Here is a 24677-nt window from a genome sequence, read left to right as displayed (position 1 = left end):
TGATAATGCTACAATGCTGCATATGGGGAAAAGGCACGGAGCAGAAGCAGCACTCCTTGCTTTGAAACTACTTCTCAGTGAAGCAGAAAACCCTGCAGAAAAGAATAGAGCATAGCTGGGCAACATCTTGTTTTTCATGCTCCAGAGATTGCAGGGCATGCTGCAAATGCTATAATTTAAGCCTGATTTCCAAGTGGCTTTGCAAGTGTAGAAGACACTGTGGAGAGGGGAGCCAAAAAAGGCATCTCCCCTGATCTAGGTGGGACTTATACAACATGTAAGGCCTGCAAACAGTCTGGCTCATAATTCTTGCTAGCATGTGCTGTATGCGCACCCTATGGTGTATAATTATGGCGTCTTCTTTACCTGTTGGATTTATTACTTGTAAATTACCAAGGCAGATGCTCGATTTCTGAAGCAATGACTGCTGAATGGGAAGACCCTCCCTTGGAGAGAAAAAAAAATTTAGGCTGGACAAGGCATGAGCATCTCTCCCAGGAGACAGGATGAAATGAGTGCTGCATCTTTCTGCAGTCTTCCTTCAGTATTCACCTTCACCAGCCAAAACCCAGCTGAACCCTTCACAGTTTACCTTGTCTTTGCAGCTTTTGGAGAGACTTACACTGGCAAAGCATGAAACCAAAGTATTTTACAGATATCAGTTGAGCCTTTCACTCATTACTTCAACAGAAGTAACTTGAGAGAGATGGAAAACTGTCTACTGATGGATGTAACTAAGAATTTGCTCCACAAAATTCTAGGACCTCCCAGAAAGTGCTCTGTATCCTGCCTGCTCTGTTACGTACCGGGCTGATGCAGAGGAAATGGTTGTTATGACTGATTTTGCCTGGCTCAGTCTTTGCATGAGAAATCTTGGAACTCTTTCCATACTGGCTGGTAGTTTTGCCAAGACAGAAACTGCAATGCTCAGACTGTTCACTTAGAAAGGGTTACAGAAGTCTGAAGAAGGTGAAGGAATCAAAAATTAATTAGACTTCTTAAAAATGTTCTGTATGTGTGGTAAAGTAATTAAAGATCAAAGAGGTATCTCTACCGGAAAATATTAGTTTAAAAGATTCACATCCTATTTCCCCTCTTGTGTTTAGCAATGGCTAATATCTAGGTGGCATGTGATACCCACATGATAAACAAAGTCCCACTTAGAGTCATTAAAAAGAGCCTGCAAGGCATCTATTAAACAAAAGCCCAGTGAAATCATGTTGCTTTACAACAGCGGGAAAATCTCATAAGCTACAGCATAACAGAGATGGAAGTTTAAACAGAAAGTGCCCTAATAAAACAGTCACCACTGGAAGCAATTTAAGAGGGGCAAAATGTAAAGCTTGCTTTCTCAAAAAACAGTGGCTTGAATTAAAGAAATTTCCTCACTAACACAAATCACAGAATGGTTGGGTTTGGAAGGGACCTCTGGAGGTCATCTGGTCGAATGCCCTGCTCAAGCAGGACCACCTAAAGCCAGCTGTTCAGGACCATGTCCAGACAGTTTTTTAGTATCTCCAAGGATGGACATCACCCAGATCATTAATGCAGATGTTAAACATGACTGGACCCAGGATTGACCCCTAGGGTACACTGCTAGTTACTGGCCTCCAACCAGACTTTGTGACACTGATCACCACCTTACAGGCCTGGCCATTCAGTCAGTTTTCAGTCCACATCACTGACTGCTTACTCAGCCCATACGTCTACAGCATGTCTATGAGGATCTTATGGGAGACAGTGTCAGAGGCCTTACTGAAGTCCAGGTAGACAATATCCACTGCTCTCTGCTCCTCCACCAGACCAGTCATTTCATTGTACAAATTTATTGAGGTGTTCAAGCATGAGTTCCCCTTGATGAAGCCATGCTGACTACTTCTGATGATTTTCTTGTCCTTACTGTGCCTGAAAATGGTTTGCAGGATTAGCTGCTCCATCACATTGCCAGGGATTGAGGTGAGGCTGACCAGCTGTAACTGCCTGGGTCCTCCTCTTTGCCCTTCTTGAAGAGAGGAGTGACATCTGCTTTCCTCCAGCCTTCATACACTACTCTCGGTCACCATGATCAATCAAAGATTATTGGGATTGGCCTTGCAATGATATCTGTCAGCTCCCTCAGCACTCCTGAGTGCATCCCATCAGGGCCCATGGACTTATGGTCCAGTTTTCTTAAGTATTCCCTGAGCTCATCCTCTTCCACAAAGAGTACAACTCCTTGCTCCAGCCTTTCCCCCTGGTCACTGGGACCTGGGTTTCCTGAAGGCTGGTCTTGCTAGTAAAGACGGAGGCAATTAGGCATTCAGTACCTGAGCCTCTTTCAGGTCCTGTGTAACCAGGACCCCTGTCTTATTGAGCAATGGGCACACTTTTTCACTAGTCTTCCTTTTGTCTCCTATGTACTTACAGAACCCCGTCTTGTCGTCTTTGACATCCCTGGCCAGATTCAATTCCATTTGGGCTTCAGCTTTCCTAACTTCATCCCTGGATGCTCAGACAATGATTCTGTATTCCTCCCAGGTTACCTGTCCTTGCTTCCACCTCTCTGTATGCTTCCTTTTTGTGTTTGATTTCGCCTAGGAGCTCTTCGTTCATCACACAGGCCTCCTGGCATTTTTGCTTGACTTCATATTCACTGGAATGGAAGACTCTTGAGCTTGGAGGAGGTGATCCTTGAATATTAACCAGCTTTCTTGGGCCCCCCTTCCTTCCAGAGCCAACATAATAGAGACATTTTTATTAAAACTTCCAAATCACAAAAGGCTAGAGTGATTTTAGGGCCAAGAATCAGCAGGAAGTAAAGTGCTTCAATGGGAATCTTTCCAGGCTAACTCCCAGAAGTCCAAGAATGGTAACAGTACTTTGCTTTGAAATTCTCCAAGAGTTGTTCCTGATCAGGGGCTCACTTAGTCCCAGGTACATGTATTAACAACTTACAACATCCCAGACCAGAAATTATGCTAATGCTGATATGCAGATAGAGCCATGCCATGTTACTGTAGCAGTGAGCCAGCTGCTTATGTTTCAGCAATGAGTTCAAACCAAGCTCCAGGTATCATAAAATTCCTGTGTTTCTGACTGAGCTGAGCATTGCATCCCACACCCATCAGTGTATGCAAGCCATCCACAGACCATAGTAAGAGTGAGATGTACCCAGCTACAACACTAGCAGAGAGGAGTGCTGCAAAATGGGGCACATTCATTGTAGAGCAATGAGATTCTTTCACTGTGTGGTAAGCATACAGATTTCCCATAAATTTTGCCATCAAGTAGCTAGCTTCCATAGGTCTTGAAGTCAGCTGCTACCTTCAGTTGCAGAAATAATTTTCTCAGGTGGTTCTTCGCTTTTGTTCCTCATGGTTCACAAAGTAGAGCACAGCCTCCCAAGGAGCAGGAAAAAACATGCCTTTCATTGCCAAACAGACTCTTGGCTCTGACCTCTATGTCAAAGGAGCAGGAAAGGACAGTGATGTCAACGTTGCCTCTGAATGGTTACTAAGGCTTGAAATGTCCTTAAAAGGTATAATCGATCCAGTTTCAGCATATCAGAAACACTTAACCCAACCTGGGATATATCAGAGCAATAGCATATCCCCAGTTGGGTATTAAAGGGGTTGTAATTTTATTTTCTGGCTCTTGTGACAAAATCACTGCAGCTTTGCTCTTGTGATCCAGAAATCCTAGGGAGCCTTCAATGAAATTACAGCTTGTTATAACTTGAAGGGTGCACTTTGCTCTCTAGATAATGATGTAATGCAATAATGTGATGAAAAAAATGTACTTTCATTTGCAAAGTACTCTGTCTCTCTTAAGTGCTCCAAGCCAGCTGAGAAAGTTAATAAAAGTAATTAATGCAAATAGTAATAAAAATGTAGCCTTCTCCATGTAGCATTTCCAAGCAGGTCAGTCTCATATCATTGCTCTTGAGCTAGATAAATATGATCAACCCTCTCTGGAGATGGAGATGTTGTATTAAAGCATGTGATGTTGAGCTGAAGGAAAGTTTGAGCCTTTCCCAAACACTGATGCCGGTGGCTCATGGATGTGTGATACTTGCTATTCATTAAAGAAGCAGAGAGGATCCATGTCCTTTCCAGTAGAGGATGTTGACAGAGCAATGAGTTACTGGGTTACTATCTCTGCTGCTGTGTTTCTCTGGCTTCAATAGAATTACAGCAATAAACCAATGGACTGTTAGGCTCAAATCACTATTGGCCCCACAGAATAAAGAGGTCAGTTCATTTCTGCATTATCTCATTCTTTTGCAGCTCAGTAGGAATGAGGGAGGAGAGGAGAAAAAGGAGTCCTTCTCTTAATGTGTGCATGCCTACTCTCTTTTCTTAACAGTGGTGGAGTGCTGGTCAACTTTGTCATGCCAGCAGCTTTACAAAGTTTCCTGGATGGCTCGCCTCATTCTCTAGGTAATGGTGTAATGTAACAATATGATGAAAAATAATGCACATTCTGAATGCCTCCACATTTCCTTATTTCGTGAATGGATTGCCGTTGATTCCTAGCGGTGTTCTGAGAACTAGAATGAAACCCTGGACATTTTTTCCCCTTGATGAGGCATAGCTGCTGCAAGAAGAGTGCGGGCATAACAAAGCGACCACGCGAAATCTACTTTTTTTTACCCAGGAGTGCCACCTCCTGCTCCCGCCGTCTCACTGCAGCTGGGCTGACAAAGGAGCCCACCGCATCGTCCCAGCCCAGCACCGCTCCCACTCTCCGGGAGTCCTGTGCGCAGCAGCACCGCTGGCTTTTCCCTCGCAGAGCTGCCCGGCACCCGTGGGGCCTGGCCGAGTGCCGAGGGCGGCGTGGGGCGCAGCTCCCCGCTGCCTCGCTGGGGCCTGCAGCCCAGCAGCTCGTCGTGCCCTCCCGCCCCTGCTGCCCGCGGGTTTGGCCTGGGGGAGCTGACAGGCTGCAGCAGCTGCTGGCACCAGTGCTGCAGAGCAGCACCAGCGAGCCAGTGGGCCGCGGGCGTCACGGTACGCCGTGGAGCACCCTGCAGAGGCTGTGATGTTGGCCTGACTTGCACACTGCTGGCGTTCAGGCAGAACAAATTCTATGTGTGTGCTCCTAAAATACAGAGCAAACCTGAGGGCCCCGTCGATATTTCAGACCTAGCAATTCATAAGAAGCTGGCAGCGTCTGTCCAGCCAGCCATCTGCGCCCCACACCCCGTGCATGTGTACCTCCGCTGCCGAGTCCGGGATGCGCCCAGGAATCACCTAGGGCGCAGATGTACACGTGTGTGCTGCATACGAGACAGCCTGAACACGGGGCAGGGTGTGTGCACAGAGGATATAACTATCATCTCTTTCACTGGACCACCGAGCCCGCTCAGGAGAAAGCCCGGGTCTTTAAGCACAGGCGTTGAAAGTCCCAACCGAGGACGGCAACCCTGCCGGCGCTGCTCTCAGCACGGCTCCGCCTCCGCGCGCACTGCCGGGCGGCCGCGGCAGAGGGCAGCAGCGCCCCGCCGCTCTGGGCCGGGCCTCCGTCGCTCCGGGCCGGGCCTCCGCCGCTCCGGGCCTCGCCGGGCCGGGCCCCCGCCGCTCCGCTCCGCTCCGTGACGGGCCGGGTCGGGCCCTCGGCCCCGGCTGGCCGTAGCTGTTACCACCGTGGGAGGGGCACGGGGGCCGTGGCCTTGGCCGCGCACGACCGTCTCCCTCCCTGCCTCCGCGGTCAGGTACTTCGAGGCCAGAGCCGCCTCCTGAGGGACCGGCCGAGGCTCCCTGCGAGGGCCTTCTCCGCCGTGGGCCCGCTGGGCGCCCGCGCTCCCGATCCCCGCAGCGCAGTGCGTCGGGAGCTGCTGTCCGGGGAGCGAACGCTGGAAGGAGAGAAACGCGTAGGCAAATACTTGTGTCATCTCTGGACTGTCCAAGCCAAGGCAGCCAGGCGAGGATGGTGAGAAGGAACACTTGCAGATGCAGCTTTCTCTGTCTTCTCTCTGTTCTGTCAGTCAGGGAGGTGCAGCAGGAAAAGAGGTGGATCCGTGTATCTAGGTGCTTTTCTGCAAGTCAGGAGGCTGTGCAGTAGCCTACACAACACCCAAGCATGCTGGAGGTCTTCCACACAAAGAAATCCTCACTGAGGAAGCAGAAGTTATAAAGAGCGAAAAATATCTCATTTCTCTGTTGTCATTTTGGTGTCCATAGAAGCATTGCAGAGCTTATAACCATGATTTTTAACTACAGGCAGGTTTACAAGTTGGGTGCGCTGGAAATCCTCTTCTAGCAAGCACAAACATAATTACACGGGTAGATGACAACTTCCTTCTGCTGTGAGCCACCTTTATGTAGACCAGCAGACCTCTTAAGGAGTTGTTGGTGAAATTCCCTCTAGCTCTTCTTCTGAAGTGACCAACTGCAGCATGTAAGACTACTCAAAATCCAAAGCCGCCTTTGACCAAACATGAGACATCCATCGCTGTCTTTTCGGACAGAATGCTTCCATGGGTATACTTCACTTTTTAATCCATGCCCCTGAAGATCATCAAGAACAATGCCAGCATATACAGAATTCACAGCACTCTCAGGTCACATGATGTCTCTTTATTTTTCCTGTTAGTTTAGAGCTTCCATCTTTCAACTAGGCGATACAGAACCAATTTTTAACTGTTCAAACAATTTTATTTCTTCGAAGAACAAAGAAGAATGAAAGAGTTGGGATATAGTTGCGCAGGGTATGTGTACATGACAGACCTCTGGAAACAGACAGGCAAGCTCCATAGCTCCTTCTGGCATGACTAATCTGTAGCAGAAAGACCCTATTATTGCACACAATGGGTATTATGAAGACACACACACAAAAAAAAACACACCCAAAAAACCCCAAACAAACAGAAAAAAGGGTCAGACCAGAACTTCTCAGACAACTTCAGGAAGAGTGCACACTCAAATCAGGGCTGAAACCCGAGTTTCATATCTAGTTGTCTGGGCTAGAATTTCATATTCGTCCTTTATTGCTTGTACCCTGGACTTGAAGTGGAAGCAAGTATTATTTGCTGTGAAAAGCCAAGCTGTTACCTGATCTATAGCCATTCTGGATATTTCCACCATTTTTATTTCACACTGCTACTGCACTTTTCCTTGGTTTTGCGTTTTTAACTCAAACTTTGTTCTGTTTAAATCATGTCTAATCAAGACTGGAATGGTTTAATCCTTCTGTCATATAAAATGGGAAGAATACCTGAACTGAGGAGGTGGTGGACTAATGAAACTTTTGAGAGCAGGTCACTCATTTGGGCAGAGGGACAGACACACAATGCAACTGTGTCATAGCAGAGGTTACAGGGTTCCTCATGGGCCAGATCTTCAGGTGGAATAAATCACAGCATCTGGCTCAGACTGCTTAATCAAATGGTGTCCCTCTCTAAGGCGAAGGAGTGGGTGGGCACTGTTCATCCTTCTGTCCTAGAGTTCATACTGCTCCTCTGGTGCAGTACTCAGCTACATCATGACCAGTGACGATTAATCAAATGTAAACACAACACTCATTAGTCTGAACTCTTGTAAACATACCCAACAGCACTGTATCATTCAGGGTGATTGTGTTCGTCCTTGTCTGGGACCACAAGGACTTCATTGCCTGTTTGCAATGTCTTGTTAGCAGCTGCTCTTGCCATCTAAATGTTTTCTCCTGCCTCACACTTCGTGTTCACTTAAAAGCTATATAAGGAGTTAAGCCTGTAACACTGAATTACAGGCACAGACAAGGGTGGGTTAGTAAAAACGGGGTTTTATTCAAACCAATTTAGTGCTAAGATGGATTAGGGTCAGTTAGAAATCAGTAAACAAACCTGACTATTATTAATTCACAAATACATTTCTGCATCATTTTTCCCCACAAAGTTCTTTGCAGACTTCAGCTGAAATACATAAGAACTTTCCGCTAAAATGCAGCTACCACTGGGACACCGCTGAAATGTGGAAGCTGCAGGCCTTGGAGTTACTCAGGCCACATGAGCTGGTTCAGGGAACAGACTGTGAAGTACAGACTTGTACAGAGCACATTCTGTAGGCTCTGCTTTGGCTGTACTGTGTGAGCTGAATATTCACAGTCTGCCTAGAAGCACAAATTGGGCTGGGAGAAAAAGAAATGCAAGAATGCAGGAAGTTCCTGTTTTCTATCCTTGTTTTCTGCCTTCCATTTTACCGTGTGTATGAGAGAGAAGAGAATGAGACTGGCTTGAGAACAGCATTATGCACACTGTGTGCCCTGAAGCGTAGAGCATCAGTGAACTGAAAGATGGTCTGAGGTGAGCAACTGATGCTGGACTTTGATTGTGGTGGGTTGACCCTGGCTGGATGCCAGGTGCCCACCAAAGCTGCTCTATTGATACCTGATACAGGCTTCAAAAGAACATACAGCCCCCTCTAATTGGGGCAACATAGCTACGTTTGAAATACTTGGAATACTTTGCTAATTAGATAGTCTTAGAGCTTGCTATATGTGATTAGAGAAAAGGGAGTCTGGAGACACTGTATCGTTGAGTAGAATAAATAAGGGAAATGTGCTAGAATAAGCTAGTTTAGTATCAGTAAGAATTGTGTAACCGAGCCAAAAATGAACTGAGCATGCCCAGAGACTGAGTCCAACCAGCAGACACTGGGAGGAAGACTATCGACAACCACCAGAGGACCCTGGAAGACCACCAATGAACATGAATGTGCACACGTTAAGGACATTTGCATATATTAATGAGTTCCAAGAATAGTATTAATATTACAATAATCTCCTAGAAATCTAATGAATATGTATACTTTGATTGCATATAACCCCTGTAGAAGAGCAACTCGGTGCACGCACTAGGTGGAGCGATCCCCTGTGTGCCCACGGCACCACAATAAAGAATGCCTGCCTTCTAAAACTGCAAATTGAGTTTTAGAGGGTTCTTATATTTGCTGACTATGGTATCACTATCACCCCCCTCCTCAGCTGGACATGGGAGAGAAAATATAATTAAATGCTCGTGGGCTAAGATAAGGACAGGGAGAGATCACCAATTACTCAACTTGGGAACAATTAATTTAATTTATTACCAGTCACATCAGAGTAGGATAATGAGAAATAAAAACTAAATCTTAAAGCACCTTTCCTTCTTCCCAGGCTCAACTTTACTCCCAGTTTTCTCCACCTCCTCCCCCTGAGTGGTGCAAGGGGATGGGGAATGTGGGTTGTGGTCAGTTCATCACACGCTATCTGTGCCACTCCTTCCTTCTCAGGGGGGGAGGACTCCTCACACTCTTCCCCTGCTCCAGTGTGGGCTCCCTCCCACAGGCTCACAAGTCCTGCCAGCAAACCTGCTCCAGCATGGGCTCCTCTCCCCACGGGGCCACAGGTCCTGCCAGAACCATGATCACAACCTCCTTCAGGCATCCACCTGCTCTGGCGTGGGGTCCCCATGGGCTGCAGGTGTATATCTGCCCCTCTGCTAATCTCCATGGGTTGCAGGGGTCAGACTGCCTCATCACAGTCTTCACCACAGGCTGCAGGGGAATCTCTGCTTCTGCGCCTGGAGCACCTCCTCCCCCTCCTTCTTCACTGACCTTGGTGTCTGCAGGGCTGTTCCTCTCACATATTCTCACTCCTCTGTCCAGCAGCAATTTCTGTTGTGCAGCAACTTTTTCCCCTTCTTAAATATGTTACCACAGAGGCACTACCACTGTCACTGATGGGCTCGGCCTTGGCCAGCGGCAGGTCCTTCTTGGAGCTGGCTGGCATTGGTTCCATCGGCATAGGGGAAGATTCTAGCAGCTCCTCACAGAAGCTACCCTTGTAGCCCCTCCGCTACCAAAAACTTGCCATGCAAACCCAATACAGGGATGGATTCAGTTTAAAGAGTGCAGACCGGTTTGGAAACATCTGGTTTGGGGATATTTTAATCCAGAATTAAAATTACATTCCACAGATGGGACTGAGGTCACGGTACCTTGCTGTAACTCAGTTTTCTCTGTTTCCAAGTAGCAATAACGAAATTTGCTTTTGTAAAAGACAAGATCCTCATATAAAGGCTTTAGAGAAACACCAGTTGTTGCAGCAGCATAAAAAACAGCTGTGACAGTTCCATTTCTAGGCTAAAGAAGTGCTCAGAATCCTTTTTTAAAAAGCTGTCCACCCCATTTTCAGCCTCGCTCAGTTTACAGCATCTAGGGATGCACCAAGTTTTAGAGCACTTAACAGGCTTCTATTCAGACTACTAACAAAGGCTATGCAATATTAGGTAGTTCAATCCCAGTGCATTCACCTAAAATTACCTTTGACATACTCCGATTCATTAACCAGTGTGGAATTAAGCTTGCAGTAAAATAAGATGATAAGAACAGAGGATGGGAATAATGTGTTTGGTCAAGCTCAATTCTTGACTCACGCAATGCAAATCCACTTGCAATTTTTTTGAAATATACCTTAAAATTTTTGCTGTGTTCATTAGAAGTAGTTTACTACTGTAGGAAGACTACTTATTTGTAAAACAGCATGTAGTTTTGTTTACATTTATTTTAAAACCTATTGTAAACCTGAATAAAATAAGGTACACTGCTAGAGCTCCAGAGGTGCCACAAAGCCAGGCAAAGTTGAGCTTTCTTCATACCCTGCACAAGCAGAGCTGCACAGAAGTTTGTCATGTAGCCACTGCATCAGGCTCCAATTCCCGCTTCAGTACTTGGGTGCAAACCTAGTCAAAGTGGACCAAATTCAACTGCAAAGTCTATATAACTGGAAGGAAGACCAGGTCCTGTGGGGCCAATTCAGTTGTGCTGTGTAAAGGACCGTGAAGTGAGTTAGGCAGTGAACTCGCAGGGTCAAGCACTCTGTGCTAGAAGCCTGCACACATTTATTTGCCCTGCAGCACATACAGGTAAAGGGTCTGTCAGTGGGAGAGGAACAAACTACAGAAAAAGCGGGCACTCGCTGAACAGTCAGCACAGTAACGCCTTGGCCTCTTTGGGTAACTCACTTGCCTGCCCATACTCACAACCTTACACTTTCCCCTACGACCAGCGTAGCTCACCACATCATACACCCTATCACTTGAAGGGAGCCCAACAAGATGATATCTAAATGGAAAGCATTCAACAGAAATCATCTGTACTCATCAACACAAACAGGTCAATAAGAACAGTTATATTACACCAACTCTCATTGCCTTTAAGCTTTGCTGATGTGTATGGCCTGATTTTAAATTCTTATGTCACTGACATGATGTTCAATGCCCCTAATGCAAAGCAGCTACGTCCTTGCATGTTCTGTTCATTATTTGCCCATGGCAGATGAGCCCCAGCCTCTGAATTGCTTACACATGGCTCATAAAAAGCATAAGTTTGATGAAGTGGGAAATCAAGTCACATAACTATACTGTTACAAGTAGGTTTTTCTATTCTAAAAACATGGGATCCGAGTATCCCATCCAGGCAGTCAAAGCATGAAGAAGCTGCCTGAAACTCTAGGAGACATAAGATTTTAAAAACTAAGTAATTAAGTTGCTTTTAATTACCCAGGTAATCCTTACTTATCAATGCGTTATTCCCAGCCTCTCTAAGTTATTGTTCATTGTCACTGTTTGCAGTCTAACATTGTCTTGCACTCCTCCAGTAAACATCCTGCTAATTTAGTATTTCCCCACTTTTCAAATATTTGCATTATGCAAATTATAAAGGGTACATTATTTGGCATTTCCTCTGTGAATCTCAGTTGACTTTCTGCTTAGACCCAAATTCCTTTCCACGTGACCCTTTTGGGCATAGGAAGAAAACTGGAAGATGAACTTAGTAATTGGAAATGTATCAGCAAGAGGCTAGCCTATCTGGGTGACAAGAATGCGATTTTAATTTTGATACCTGTCCAGCTCATATAGGCAGGGAAAATCATGAGTCTTTAACAGCTGTCTAAGCTGTCATACCATTATTACAGCAAGAGAATGACCAGGTACACCCTACGTTACATGTTAGATGCAAGAACCATCAGATTGTAACGGGCCTGGCATTGGAACACTTATGGAACCTGAATCGAAGATGAAGGAGGCCTATTTTATGCAGGAAGGAAGAAAAAGGGATCACAACAATCCCATTTGACTTTATATTTCAACCCTAGATTTGCAGTGTAACTCTGGAATAGATGTAAGGAAATATAATTAAAATTGTTACTGTAATAGAGAAAAGCACAAAACAGGACAAAAGCATTTTGTAACTAGAATTCTGCCCCTGCCATATGATGGAATAGGGTTTTGAGGTAGTTATAAAAAATACTCACTGCATAAAATTACACGCAAACCAAACTGCTTCTTTTGAACTGCCTTGAACTGTAATAAATCTCAGTTCTACATTCAAATGTAGCAGTGTCTTGCCTATTGCCTTATCTGAGTTAAGCTTGACTCTGGGAAAACCAGAACTCCAGAACATTTTATTTCCCATCTCTAACAGTTTTTCACCTAAGGACAGAACATGATTTTATTTCCTGGGACAATCCTATGAGATACATATTCCAGGGCAGATGCGACTGACACTTTGGGAAAGATAAAATATTCAAATATTTTTGTATCAGCATTAGAAATAAAAAAATGCCTAATAGGTCAGATATGAAATATATCCTGTAGGGATATAGAGACATCATTAAGGAGCTGTTAAAGAGCATTTCCAGTGCTACTGCACTGGGACAGTTTGCCATTACTTAATTAAAGAGAAAACACTCAGATGGGATAGCAAGCAGCAGTCTAATGTAGGAAAGGGGTTATGGAATTGTGTCATTGAGGGAGCATCTGACAAAAATCAAACATACCTGAGTTCTATGTGAATCCTCACCCCATGGGAAGAGTGAGAGACCTTTGCAGGGAAGCTGTCTAGTGCTTTATAGCTGGCTTTGTCAGTCTTTGATAGCTGGCTGACTCATACATAGTCTTGTCACTGTTCCTGGGAAGAGCTGCATGCACCAAACTGACACTATCTCTAGCGAGATGATCACTGAGCGACAGGGGATTGACATAATGGTTCATTTTGGAGGAAGGAAAACACAGGCTTCTGCCTTTGCCATTTCATTTCACAGAAATTGGTCAGAGCTTAAGGAGTGTGCGGCAATTCGAGTGCTAGCTCTTTGTAGGCAGGATTATCATGCAAGGGACCGGTTCCCTGAAGGTCACCCTGCATACCTGGGCAGACTGGAGAGCAGGCAGAAAACCGCCTATAATGAGGTGCTGCTGATAACTTGTCTACCACAGTCCTGCCCACATTAATAAGCAAGCTAATGAACGCTCTGAGAACATGTATGTGTACAGGGGAAATATATTTAGCACAATAGCTCTTTGGGTGCAAGTTGAATGGGTCGCTGTGCTGTGTATTTCCTTAGCAGATTGTCACTAGTATTTCAATTCTCTGAAGTTAAACTTTACTCCTCCCCGAAGAATTACAGAAGCAGCTAGGTATAGTTGTGTTTGAGATCATGAGGTGGAAGGGAAGGACACCCAAAAACCACACAGCCTCTTTTTTAATGAGACCAGAAATCCCACATGCATGCATTAAACCAATGCAGACAAAAAATCCAGGATGCAGGCTTCTTACTCATTGGCGCTCACATACGATCAGACAAAGTGCTGGCAGATCAAATTTCTGCCAGACATTCTTCCCTCAGAACAAAATCTTATTGGGGCCTATTTCTTTCATGCTCCATGCTATGATCTAAGAATGCAGCTTTTCTTTAAAGTGATGATGACTAAAAGAGTATGGGGCAGGATGCATTTTAAAATTTTATTTATAATACTTTCTATAAAGCTTTCTTCTGAACTACCATTACGGACTTACGCAGGGTTGGACTAGATGACCTCTAAAGGTCCCTTCCAACCCAAAGCATACTATGATTCTATGATTTACACTTCTAGGGCAGATCCAAATACTTCTTGGTCTGCATGTGTGTAAGTGTGCTAAAAACATTGAAGCTGGTGGGAGGCATCACCAGCTATCTAATATAAACTTTCACAGGGATATAGTTATACTAGATCTAACAGAAATCTATAGCAAATACAGTTGGTTTCTCTATAACCATATCTAAACAAGAGATGAGATATGTATCACCAAAGTAGGATAAAAATAAAAAGAAGAAACCACATCTCTGAGAAGCCTAAGAAGCCCCAGAGAAAATCCATACACATGTTTGACAATTTTTGAATTACCAAGGTTTGTGCACAACACACAACTGGCCTCATCTATCAGAAAGATTCAGGAATAATTTAAGATTAGAACATGTCTAACTCTCTGGGTATGTTGGTGACAGAGCACCACTCTGTTTTGCAACTGCAGCTTTAAAATTGCCTTACTGCTCAGATCTCTGCCAATCCCTAAGCAACGTGTTTTATAATAGGAGAAGGCAGGAGAAGGGTAAAACATTTAAAAGCTCTACTAAGTCACTGTCAGGGAGCAGCAAGGGCTGGCTGCTCAGTAAAGGATGGGGAGACAAGAGCCAAACACAGTAACAGAGTCGGCAGGGCAAAGGCCTCCAAAGGCCAGGGCCCACCCCACAGTACCTGAGCAAGACGAACAGGAGAGGCCCAGAGGTTGTGGCCAGGTCCTACGAGGAGTCCAGATCACCAGACAAATTTGTAGTGATGAGGCAGGTCCAAGGCCAAGCTAGGAAGCCTATCCACAAGTCATGGCCAGGTCCAGCGATTGCCAGGCAGGGCCACAGCAACACGGCAGGCCGAGATGCCAGTCAGATCAGGGTCTGGATCAAGGAGGTCTATGGCTCACTGAACATAGGCATAACTGAACTGAAGGCCAGACACCAGGCCTGCCTAAACGGAGCTCCTGTGCTCACAGGCAGGGGTTGGGTGGAAGGCCTAGGTCAGGCTTTTCAGGGCCATCAATGCTTATTAGTGCCTGCAGGGCCCTGACACTCAAGAAAAAACATTAATCACAAATAATCAAAGAAAGATTTTAACTTACAGTGAGGAGAGACATTAGAGTCAGTCCAATAATCAAAGAAAAGATGAGGAAAAAAGCAGAAAGAAAAGCTAAAAGAAAGAAGAGCAAGAAGAAAGTAAGTGGGACAAAAGGGAGACATAGCAGCCCCGGCCCAAGCAGCTGGATTAGCTAGTACTGCAGCCAGAAGACCAGAAGAATGGAGGAAGACTTGGGAGGCTAGCTGGTGGCAGAGGGACTCTTGGATTTGCATCAGGGTCTGCTCTCAGATTTGGATTCAGGGCTGTTCTCAGAGGACAGAAAGAACTGGAGCAGGAAGGACACTAAGAACGTTAGTAGCGGGAAGCATTGACCTGAAGCTCCCTGGTATATCATGAGGCCGGGCATGCAGATTCTTCCATTACTCTTGTGCAGCTGGGAACATTGACGGGCAAGGCTCTTCTGGAAAAAGATATCCTGTAGCAACAGCAACGGAAAAGATCAAGGAAATTTAACAGAACAGGCTGCAAAACTGATTGCTTTGAATGTAACTGAAAGATTTTGTCAGGGTCCTGAGTGTACTAATAGGCATTAATGGCCCTGTACAGCCTCACCTGCAGCTACCACCCATATCCCTGCCCACAGCCCCAGGAGCCTCACTTCAGCTCATGCTTGGGCCTTCAGTCCCTGCCTGAGCTATGTTGAAAGCGTACCAGTTTCTCACTCTTTCATAGCTGCGTCCTACTGATCTGGATCCTGACCATAGATTGACTTCCCAGCCTCACCTCAAACCTGCCTTGTTGCTATGGTCCTGCCTGGCAATCACTGGATTCTGTTTAACCCTGGTTACCGTCACTGTCCCTGATCCTGACCTATGGATTGACCTCCTGGCTTGGCCTTATCGCCACAAGCTGCCCTGATGATCTGGTTCACTCTGGCTGCCATCCTCAGGCCTGCCCTGCTTGCTGCACTTGGGTACTGCAGGTGAGCCTTGGTCAGTGAGTTCCTGCCCTGCTAGCTTTGTTGCCGCTCACCTCCTTGTTCTCCATCCCACAGTGAGCCCCTAGCCTCACTGCTCTCATGAAAAGGGGAACTCGGATATTTATCCCTGTTTCTGCTCAAAGGCAACTTCATGATAAGCATCCTATAGGCATTACGTCTGACTTAACGTGACATCAAGGGGAAATCTTCCAGCCTCAATGTGTGGGACAGTGTGAAGTTAATACTGACATTCATTATAAATGTTGTGCATCCAAGGCTTCATGTTGTGTCCTGGCTGAGACCTAAATGAGTGTGAAGTGGCTGACAGCATTCTCACCACCATGGCAAATTATTTCATTTGGCTTCTGATGAACAGCAGGTGATGCAGAGGTGCTGAGGCATGACAGGAACACACAGCAGGAGGCCGTGAAAGACATTATTGATCCAGTCACTGGAATGAGATGTCCCAGAATAATTATGATCAACTGCAGGGTTTACTTACTCAGGAACAAGGGATCGATACTCAGACAGACAGCTTGGGAGGAATGATTTGGCAGCATAATGAGTTTCTCTCTTTGTGACTGGGAGCGCTAAACTTCCAGTTCTCATACACTAGGAGAGAAAAAACATTTTTCCATTTTACAATGTAAGTAAAACTTGCCAGGTGTGCCGTCTTCCTGAGGGTGCATGCAGAAAATGAAGTTTGTGGAGGAGACAAAATGGATTCAGGCAGATGAGCGTAGTGTACTTAGTTATGTTTCTCAGAGACTCAGTGCTTTCAGGCTTCACAAGGGAAGTTCAAAGCCCATGCATACTCCCTCAGCTCAATTTACTGGTAAGAACCTTTGTGAGAACAAAATTGAATGGTCCTTACAAGAAGGACCCCACTGTACGGGGAGCACATCAGGAGAAGTGCTGGAAGGCCAACAGTAATGACGAGGTTGCAAATTTTAAAGACTAAATTGAGTTGTGTACAATTACCTATTTAATAGCCACATCCTGAGAAATTTAGGTAATTCAGGCCTTTTGTTCTAGATCCATGTGTGTAGTATGAAATGAGAAAATGCAAACACTGCTATAAGCCAAAAGCAGCAGTAAAATCTATAATTTGTGCGGGAGGAGATGAAGTGTCATTAAATAAAATAACTTGTCTTCAATTTAATTGTTTCTATCCCCTCAGAAGATAAGTAGCAAAGAGGGATTTTGACTGAAGGGGATTGCTGTTTAATATTAATCCACTCTGTCATAGAATCACAGGATCCCAGAATGGCATGGGTTGGAAGGGCCCTCTGGAGACCATCCCGTCCCACCCCCTGCTTGAGCAGGCACACCCAGAGCAGGGGCACAGGACCGCATCCAGGCGGGGTGTGAATGTCTCCAGGGAAGGGACCCCACAGCCTCTCTGGGCAGCCTGTGCCCCTGCTCTGGCACCCGCACAGGGAAGGGGTTTGTCCTCATGTTCAGGTGGAACTTCCCATGTTCCAGCTTGTGCCCGTTGCCCCTTGGCCTGGCGTTGGGCACCACTGAAAAGAGTCCGGCCCATCCTCCTGACACCCACCCTTCAGATATTTATAAGCATTGATGAGATCCCCCCTCAGGCTTCTCTTGTCCAGGCTGAACAAACCCAGGTCTCTCAGCCTTTCCTCACAAGGGAGATGCTCCTGTCCCCTCATCATCCCTGTAGCTCTCCGCTGGACTCTCCAGTAGTTCCCTGCTCTGTTGAACTGGGGGGCCCAGAACTGGATGCAGCACTCCAGATGTGGCCTCACTGGGGCAGAGCAGAGGGAGAGGATAACCTCCCTCACCCTGCTGGCCACACTCCTTTTAATGCACCCCAGGACACCACTGGCCTTCTCGGCCACCAGGGCACAGGGCTGGCTCATGATCAGCCTGCTGTCCACCCATGCTCCCAGGGCCTTCTCAGTGGAGATGCTTTTGAGCAGGTCAGCCCCAGCCTGTGCTGGTGCGGGGGGTTGTTCCTCCCCAGGTGCAGGACCCTACACTTGCTTTTGTTGAATTCCACGAGGTTCCCCTGGGCCCAGCTCTCCAGCCTGTCCAGGTCTCGTTGGATGGCAGCACAGCCTTCTGGTGTATCAGCCACTCCTCCCAGTCACTGAGCTCCTACAGGATCTTGAGCAAGGCTTGCAGACATTTGCACATGCCAGCCTACACTGTAGAATACATTCAAAGCCTGATAAAGTGGCATGTGTGCTGGGCTGCTTAGAGGTGAAGTAGTTAGAAATTAGCACATGTATGGCACAGTCAGAACTGCTACTCACTCCTCCAAAAACAGTTCCTACCAGTGCTCGTTCTGAGCAGCCGTAAATCCCACTAGGCCAGACGTTGATCTCACTTGTACCAGTACAGACTCTGAGAAATAACTTAGGTATCTGACTGTAAGACCTACTGGATGGATGTGTTGTTCAGCCATTAGGTTCATTTAATTGAAGAAGAGACCTAATAAAATTGCTCAAGTCAATAGAACCAGCTCCAGCTATCCATGGGAAGAGCTGGGAAAAGGGAAAGGAGGGGCAACATATGGGTGACACAGGAATGCTCATACTCCATAGCAAGGTCTGGGGGAAACTACTGAAAACAGAAGCAGCATGCTGGCCAATAATGAAACTATTCCATTGGCAATGGAACTGCATCACATTAAGAGTTGGGCACGGATGCGTTTTTTTCATTTAGGCAAGTGTCTGGAGACCAGAGCGGTGGGTTAAGGTTAACCCCACCAGAAAGTGATGAAAGATGGTAGTGAGCTATAACTATGAAGTTATAAAATGGTTCTGCATCTGTAAAAAAGTATTTCTTATGTTTTAATTTACAACTAGTAAAAACAAATAGGGAGTCAATTTGTGAGAGCAATCAGAATCCAACCCTGCCCTTACTTATCAGCCTGTACTTATACTCATGAATGCTCAGAGAAGACAGACACAAATGTTTTATTTAGGGATACATCATTTCACCAGCCTTCTTCAAGCTCTTCCACTCCTACAAAAAGAGGGGAGTAAATATGCCTCAAGCTTCATGACGCTGCAGCTTTGCTCAGCAAACATGTCATTTTTTGTAATGAAGTGAGTATATATCTACTTGGAGTACAAGATTAAAACTATCATTTACTCTAAGTGCTATGTAGTGCAGGGACCTTCTTCACATAGTTGAAGATGCTTTATGAAATCAAAGGAGCAAGTACACAAAGAAATAGTGAACACAGAACGCAAATTATCTGTATAGCCCAAACCATACAGACATTCTGTTTATTGCTTTGTTTTACAAAGATAGCTAAAATTTGTCATGCTCCATACAACAAGCTTTTTGTCTCGCTGACTTGGTCAGACATTGGGAAGATGACATAAAAGATTTTTCTGGTCTCATAAACAAGACTTGCCAACAAAGAATTTTGTTCTACATGAGGTACTGATGGATCAATAGGTAAAAGGCTGAAAGGAAATGTAACCTACCAAGGAATAAAGACACATTTTGCAGGAACAATGTGTTGTCATTAGGTATAATTGGGAAAATAGTGGTGTGATGTTAAAAGCCTCAGCTGATCATATTCCCTTGAGTGCGTTATCCAATTAGGGGAAAGGTGCATTAAATACGCCTTGCTTTGTTGTACTGCTGAAATGGAGAGCAGGTGTGAGAAAACAAACAAGTTTGTAATCCTTGCTTTGCAAATCAATTCTTAATCACTCTGCCTGTTATTTCCATACCTGATTTAACTTTTTGATATTTATGAGAGCAACCTGGCAGCTCACCTTTTGTCAAATGAGTTGCAGGTCCAAGAGATTTTTTTTAAAAGTTTTCATTCCTAATACTAGTGCTTATGGTTTATTTCAGGTCAGAACCAGAAGCTATAATGAGATACCCAAACAAAAAAAAAAGATGGGATGAATTCCTGCTGAAAATGCGAGCCACGCAATTTAAGTGGAGAGCGTGTAGTTCCACCATTTCCTATTTCACTGTGTGAGTATACAAGTATTGTAGAAGTAAGACTTTGATATATAAAGCCCCGCTTACATCTTCCAACCCTGTTAAGAAGTCACTTCTCTCCCTGTATTACTTCACTACAACTACCATCACTTATAGGATGAAACTGGAAGAGAGAAGCTCACTGCCAGGATATTCACAGCATGTTCACCTTTGAAATATGCTTGGTCTTTGGGACTGCAGTCTGCTTATCTGTCTGGATATAGTCCAAGAGACATCTGTTTCAACAGATGTTCAAGGGAAGCCAGAGGCTAGGAGGATAGGCATTGGGATGAAGCGGAGTTTTTAGTAAGCCTGTTGACTAGAGAATTCCATGTGAGTGGGAAGAAAATACATCTTCTCATGTATCCCCACTGTGGCACTTGTAAGACATTTTTGTTAAAGAGTGTTAATGTTTCTGAACAGAGTAAATAAAGTACACCAGCACATCTTGTGCAATGCTGGAGGCAAGGGATTGGATTTGATGGACCACTGGTCTAAGACAGTACTGTATGACTGTGTGCTATGAGGTGCTAAGATTGCCAGTGGCATCCCTACAAATTGTTTTGTAATCTCCCTACACACAAGTGAATTCCTATGCCCACCATCCTCTGGTCGACAGTTATGAAGAGCAGTAGACATTAACAACTTGATTAATAAGGGAGCTTTTAATTAAAACCTAAAAGAAACAGGCATTTGACCCATCAGGGAAGAAAATGGAAGAAACTGTTTTATTGCTTAGTGTGGATTCACATAAAAAGTTACTGCAAAGCTGACATTTTCCTTTCTGTGTCCAAGAGCCATGACTGAGAGGAGAACAAGCCAGTAAACTAGGACATAAATTAGACACAAACAAAGGCCAAAGCTACCTCTGGGAGAGAAATTAAGCTTGTATGAAATGCTACAGCTAACATCATCTGAGTGATACTGTTTTACATGTCGGTACAGCACCATGCACAGGAGCATGGCTACTGCACATAAACAACAGTATGGCACATGACAATGCAGTCAGCCGGTTGCAGTCTTCATTTCCAAGCCACAACAGGCCACACCACATGTCCTCCTGTGGCTGCTGGCTTCTAGGAAGCTATGCCAATGTTGGGAAAGGCTAGAAGTCAACCAGTTCACTCAGAAAACCTCATGAAGATCACTTCTCATGTTGTGCCAGACTCTAAGATCCCAGGAACATCCCCAAAAGCAATGTGAATAGTTCTTTGGAGTTGTCAGCGTAGAATTAGCTGGGATACAGCAATGACTTATCAAAAATAATTTTTCCTTATTGTGATCTACCCCATTTAAGGATTTAGGCTGCTTCTTTTGTCTAGCTTCTGTAAGACACAGTCTGCATGCAAAAATCTTTCTGCTCTCAGAAATTCTTTGTTTGAACCACCCTACAACTGCAAATAGTGTGTTGTTATCAACGCAGAAAGAGCAGTGCCTGAAAAGAATTTGGATTTTCTTCTGATAAAATGATGATTGCTAAAAAAACAGCACTCAGGTAATTGGTGTGATGTTTTCAGGTGCCTGATACAACAGCTTCAAGAGGGAGTTTATCAGCTATGAAGCATCAGCTCCCAGACCAATCTAAGGACAGAAAAAGAAAAGGCATTGCAGTTTGAAAGGTAATGGTCTCCTTCCAATACAGAGTTCTGGCTCAACAGTCACTGGCCTTGCTTGGTCATCACGTTGCCTGTGGATAAGGAAGAAGAGATAGCAGGCAAAAATCCAGCTACAAACTGCCTGCAGGTGGTGTGACCCATGCCAAAGACAGAATCAGAAAAGATATTTCCTTCTGCCAACAAATACCTAAAGGCTGTCTGAGATGTGCTCCCCATATGTCCGTTTCATTTAGTCTTCCCCTCCCTACCTCAGGGCTTGAGTGCTTTGCAGGGCTGGCCTACACTGTCAGAGTGATTGGCTTGGGGTACAAATGATAATTATTACATGGGGTAGTACTATCACTAAAGAGTGCAAAATTTTCTCATTTGTGCAGAAATACATATCTAAATTAAATGCAGAGCTGCCAATGAAACAATAATATTTACTACACACTTCACTACCTCATCAAGGTTAAACATAATTGAGTTGTGTTCCAATTCTACCTGGAAGCATCCTGTGAAGAGCAATGTCACAGAGCAGCCCCAGAGGCCCTGGAATTATCTCAGGCAAGCAGTAATTCAATAAATGTTTGGGATCTTTCTTTTCTAAATAAGCAGATAAAAGTAGTCCCTGCCCTTAATAAAATAAGCACAGATCAACCACACAATTTGTTGCAATCCTAGAATTATTTGCACTGAGAGCAGGTCTTATTACATCAGGATGAAGGCAGAGTAAATATTTCAGTCTTTGTCCTGAGAATGTCTAGCCAAGAAGTTCTGACCCTTCTTGATCCATTTGATCAGTATGCTGAATTAAACCAACTGGGGCTGAACAGTCCCTGCAATTTCTGCAAGCAAGAATATGGTGTGGATAGGAAGAAAGAGGAATGAGACTGTCTTTTTCAATGATTAGTTGCAATTAGATCGGATTATGCTCAACAGTGACCCAGCTGATGCTGATCTAAAACCAGGCTGACCCAATTCTACCCTCTATGCCTCCAGCTGTGTGACTGTGCTCTGTCCCTTGCACCAGAAATTAGTTACAAAACTCATTAGTTCCTTGAACAAAGATAATCTGAGAATTATAATCAACTGCTGCCAATTGAGTATTTTAGTTTTCTCCTCAGTTCTTAGGCTCCTGTAAAGATAGTCTGTTCCCTGTGACAGATACCCTAAGGAAAAATGCTTCCCTGACAAAGAACTGTGGTGGAAATACATGGCCTGTCACCTGGCCAAACAACCCAATAAAACTGATTTCTCTGCTGTTTAGTGGCTAAATTAGGAAGTCAGAGTGTTCTTATTTTTAAGTCTTGTATGAGAAGTAGTGAGACTTAATTTAAAGACATCTTGTTCAGTCAGAAACATCTAAATGGTCATTGATTGTTTTTCCTTTGTTGGATGTTTGAGTCTTTTTAAAAGCAGAAACTGTTATTTGTGCTCTGTCCCTGTTGCTAGACAGGCTACAGGGCTTGTGTCAACATTACTGGAATAAAAAAATAAGAGTTTGAACTAGTCAGGTGTAAACTCTCGCACTCCCGAGAACCAGGAGGATTGCCACTGAATTAAGAAGTTTGGGCCTAGTTGCTTCGCTTTGTTAAAAGCATCTGCAAGGACCCTGGAGAAGAATCAACCCAGAAAAATCCTCATGTATGGACATTTCACAAGAGCTGCACAGATTAGCTGCAGGGATCTGTAAAAGCCCCTTCCATTTCTATGGGCAGAAAAACATAATTATGCCAACATCTTGGGAAGGTTGAAACCAAAGTCTCTCTGGAAGGTGCCTTCAGAAATGTTGCTCCCATCACCAGAATCTAAAAGCCAATTAAATCCTCAAATGAACATGTAATACGCAAGTAATTGAGTCCTCAAAGGAGAGAACATTAAGATAGTCATAGTGTGCTATCCATTAGAACAGGACAGAAGTGTTAGAGGTCTTTTCCATTCATAACAAGCATTTGTATAAATACACTTCCTATGCTGCTCGTGTTCCCTATTCACAGAGACAGTAAGCACAGGAGTAATGCTGATGCTTTCACATAGCTATGCTGATTTCCCCTGGCTGAAGGCTGACGTACAGCATATAGACAAGGTGTCCGCACAGACTCCTACTGCTGGTCATTTTTCTAAATACCGTTGCAGATCAGAAACTATGAGGGTCGTCTACAGTAATATAGGTAAAAGGGACATTTACCCTTAAGTCACAGGCATCTGGCACTAGGGGCTCTCCTAGGCCCCCTTGCCTTCAATATCCCTTATAAAACAGATTAAAATTCCGATGTCAGCTACCCACATCTGCATTACTTCAAGGATTTATCTGTCCCAAAGTGATGCATTTCTTCAGTTCACAGCTCCCTTGTTTTTTTCCCATGCTAAAGCTTTTGTGAGTACATTTCAAGATGTCCCTATCTAAATATAGTATTACCAGCTATAACTCACAGCTGTCCACTTGGACCAACCTCTTTACCGTGTATATGCTCCCTAGCATGCCTAGATGATTCTTATCACTTGTCATTTCAACAACACAATCCTAAAGATACACACCTGAGTCCTGAAGCAAGAACTCAGAAGAAGCCAGAAGCAAGATATTACTTCTGTGAGAGGCAGCTGGTCCCAGCTCCCACATTCCACTGATCCAGCAACCCCTGCTTTGGTCCCATCTCCTAAGCCTGGCAGCAGCCTAGCTCCTGCCAAGCTGGGAGACAACTCTTCCTTTCACTTCAAGTACTGCCTTGTGCAATCTTTGCTATTTGCTGGGTTGTGAGCAAATACTAACTCTATTAATATCTACACATTTCATAACTCAGAATTCAGTGCCTCCTGTAAGTTACTGATTGTCGCTTGCTGACCTATTCTCTGAGCACCTCTGGCTTCAGCAGCAACACAGCACATGATACTGAACAGTGCCAGCAGCTCATAGCTAATATAGCAGGAGATGCTGAGGTGTGTTTAACTTCCTTACCAAATGTTCTCAACTTCTTGAAGTGCAAATCAGTACTCTTTCTTTGCTGCAGATGCCAAGGCAGTTCTAGAGGAAAGCAGGACTCCTTTAAGAGCACTCGGTCTGTGGATAATTCAGTTTTTAGAATTCAAAGCTATGAGGAGGCAGGAAATTAAAGCTTTCCTTTTGTGTCCTGGTGCTTTGCAACGTGATCCAGGTGTTGTAAGTGGACATGATTGGGAACTTTGCTTCAAAAGTGCACTCCTGACCTGAACTGAAATGCTAGAGTAGAGATACCCTATG

At 44.8% G+C, this 24677-nt stretch overlaps 2 protein-coding genes and 1 long non-coding RNA gene across 5 annotated transcripts in view; 2 read left to right on the top strand and 1 right to left on the bottom strand.

Moving 5' to 3' along the window:
• TMCC1 (transmembrane and coiled-coil domain family 1) overlaps positions 1-24677 on the bottom strand; it is a 197517-nt gene that overhangs the window by 129814 nt on the left and 43026 nt on the right. The gene's annotated exons all lie outside the window — the stretch shown is intronic.
• Positions 5262-8902, top strand: LOC142058417 (uncharacterized). Its single transcript, XR_012660970.1, has 2 exons — positions 5262-5898; positions 6198-8902. It is a non-coding gene; the product is annotated as an uncharacterized LOC142058417 (long non-coding RNA).
• Positions 21365-24677, top strand: part of TRH (thyrotropin releasing hormone) — a 34629-nt gene continuing 31316 nt past the window's right edge. Inside the window, exon 1 of the mRNA XM_075095556.1 lies at positions 21365-21460. The gene's annotated coding sequence lies outside the window, so the exon portion shown is untranslated. The remainder of the gene's footprint in view (positions 21461-24677) is intronic.

The sequence above is a fragment of the Phalacrocorax aristotelis genome, chromosome 6 (genome assembly GCF_949628215.1).
Source record: "Phalacrocorax aristotelis chromosome 6, bGulAri2.1, whole genome shotgun sequence".
Taxonomy (NCBI): domain Eukaryota; kingdom Metazoa; phylum Chordata; class Aves; order Suliformes; family Phalacrocoracidae; genus Phalacrocorax; species Phalacrocorax aristotelis.
The sequence above is the reverse complement of the archived record's forward strand: the minus strand, read 5'-3'. Positions and strand labels throughout refer to the sequence as shown.